Source organism: Camelus ferus, chromosome 1, assembly GCF_009834535.1.
Source record: "Camelus ferus isolate YT-003-E chromosome 1, BCGSAC_Cfer_1.0, whole genome shotgun sequence".
NCBI lineage: Eukaryota > Metazoa > Chordata > Mammalia > Artiodactyla > Camelidae > Camelus > Camelus ferus.
Window position 1 is genome coordinate 119,375,210 of NC_045696.1, and position 2,827 is coordinate 119,378,036.

General features: G+C 43.6%; 1 pseudogene; it reads right to left on the bottom strand.

Annotated features, from left to right (window-relative positions):
- Positions 1-1,799: 1,799 nt before the first annotated feature.
- LOC116666673 lies at positions 1,800-1,974 on the bottom strand (annotated as a pseudogene).
- Positions 1,975-2,827: the final 853 nt, after the last annotated feature.

Genomic DNA, 2,827 nt, shown 5'->3' on the forward strand with positions numbered 1-2,827 from the left:
AAGAACTTAATCTCATAGTAAACTCTGGGAAATGGTGTGGAACACGCACCTCAGGGTGGTCCTGCTGGGGAGGTGAGGGAGCTGAGGTATTTATACTCCAGCTCTTGTCTGTCACTGACTGAGGGCTGCTCCTGGGGGTTGACTTCCATGGCTTGCCCCACATCATAACGCAGCCTTCTTTATCTTTGAGAAAAACCCTCAGACAAAGAAATGCAGATGCCACCAACTGGAAGATCATCAGGAGCACACTGAGGCTGCAAGACCTGTGGGAGGGCCAGAACACTCAATGTCACTATTACACGCTCTGGTGTTGAAGGGTGAATTTGGCATCTCTTTCTTAGTTGCCTGTGCTTTAACTTTACTGCAGGACTAAGGATGGAGAGAATCAAATTTGGGGCTTTGGCAGGATTTGTTTTCCCATCATTTAATCTCATGTTTCCCCCTAGATGCAGCTGTTTTCAGAGGCCATAGGTCCTGGATCATCTCCATTGGGTCTCGGTAGAGCCTCGATGTAGGGCCCCTGCTGCCTCCTCAAGACAAGGCCACAACCCGCACCACTATTGGCAGCATCTCTAGCAACCTGTCATCCTACATCTGTAATAGTTGGTATTTCTGTGCCTTTATACTGTGGGTTCTTCCAGGAGAAGGGCTGAGGCTGAGAACAGCTGAAAATTTGAGCAATTAACTGATTTGTTCAGTGCTCATGCATTCTAACATTGTCTCTTAAGTCTCTTCTAGAGAGACTAATTTCTTAGTCTTGGTAATAAAATTATTGGTGAATGTGCCAATTGACCCAATTAGGTCAAGTGTCCTCCCTGGATCCAATCAGGGGTGGAATTTTGTGGAAGGAAAAGACAGGTCCCCCTGCAGCCACACAGCTAGAGTTGGAGAATTGTGAAGGTTGGATAATCCAATAGTTGCCCACCTCCCACACAACAGATACTTTTCCACCCTCTGAACAGGGTCAGCATTGGTGCAGCTGGACGGGTTATGACTTTAAAAATCGTTTCTCAGGCTTTCCTGGGTCTTATTTAAGTAAGACATTGAGCAATGCCTCCCTTAGCCTATTCCTAAAGGAAGGGGTCAGCAGTGACTTCGTGAGGGCCTCCCAATGAAGTAAAGGTGCTCCACCCCTGCTCACATTTTCCTGTAAAGTTAAAAGTTTTCATAAGCCCAAGCTGCAACAGAATTGGCCCTGTCACCTTTATTTTAGCATCTGTCCTGGGTTCTGGAATATTAGTTGCCCACCACTTAGCCGAACAGTTCAGGAATTGCTGGGAAACTTTAGTTTTCAAACGTGAATCTGATCTATTTGGGCTAAGCTTGCAAACTATCACCCTAGGAGTAAAGTGATCATGATGCCTCTGTTTTTAAGCCAAAGGAAGTCAGGCAAGCTGCTCATGTGTCACTGTAGCATAGTGTGTTGGTGGTATGTAGAGCCTTTGATGATGAGAAAACATCAACAACTCAGTCCTGTGGAAAGAACTACCGCACAGCAAAGATCCTCATAATTTAAAACAGTGCTAAGGACATGCTTCCATATTTAAAGAGCACATTCCATGGAAGAAGAGGTTGAAACTGCAAGAGGATTGGAGACTGGAGGGACTATTATTAATATAGAAATGGCAGAGGATTCTAGAATCCTGGAAATATCACCTCCTTGGCAATTGTGCTTTACATTATCATTTGAAATATGCCTAAGTTGAGGCATTTGAATAATCATGGCAGGACTTGTAGGTGCTTTGGGCTTTGGCCAAACAAGTTGCATTTTTAAACAGAGGTTTTTTTTTTTTTTTTCTTTCTGGTGCACCGTTCCTGGAAGTACATGCGTGGAGTGGACGGAGCTAGCTCCTATTTCAACTCCCTGCTCCAAAAATCCATTTAATATATTGTCCTTGGATAGAGGACGTATCAGATATTAAACTGATAAGAACAGATACTACACTTGATCTTAGCCAAAGGCTGAGAAGAGATAACACAGAACTTTTAAAGAACAAGCATAAAACAGTGCACGTAATATGTAGAGCTGTGCCCATCATGGCGGTCCATGCCAACGTCCAGATTTAGTGACCGGTCAAAGATTGCTTTGTGTCCAACTGGCTTTTTCGTGGCCTTTCAGTGGAAGATGCAAGGTTCCCCTTAAAGTGAGCACAGTAACACCATCTCTAATTCTGTCAAATTCTGGTGCAGCCACACACCATCCTTGGGGACCTGGAGTAATATCTGACGTCGGTGGGAGTTGGGATTCTCAGTTGGCCATTGGGATCTATGGCATTGAGACCCAAGAGGAAATAGAGCAGGGCTCCTCCAGAGATGACATTGTGGAAGAGCACAAAGAGTGTTGGACTCTAGACTGTTGGCTGAATACCTTCTGTTTCTACAGTGGGATACTTAATAATGATGGTGGGCTTGGTGGGGGTGATGATGATTCAATCTTAAAACCCAAACAACCAAGTCCAATCATAAAATTCAGATGTACAAGGGAAACTCTTTGGAATCCAATCTTCGATTGCTAGGTTTCTCTATTTTTAAATTGATCATTGTGGATAAAATCAGAGCAGAGCCCACAGATAAAAGAATTTGAACACTGGGTTACTATGAGGGAAAGGTTGAATTTCTTTGAGAACTAAATGGAGGCATCTGTTTTGTTTAAATTAAGGGTCTTTAAGCACCAGCCAGGGACTAAGTTGACAGCCACTCGTGTAATAAAGTAATAAATCATGGGGATGGTTAAGGAAGCAGGAAACACCACATTCTTGCTTTGTTCAACCAATTAAGCAATAAGCCATCTGGGTCCTTTTGTTAATTACTGTCAAACACAACTTAC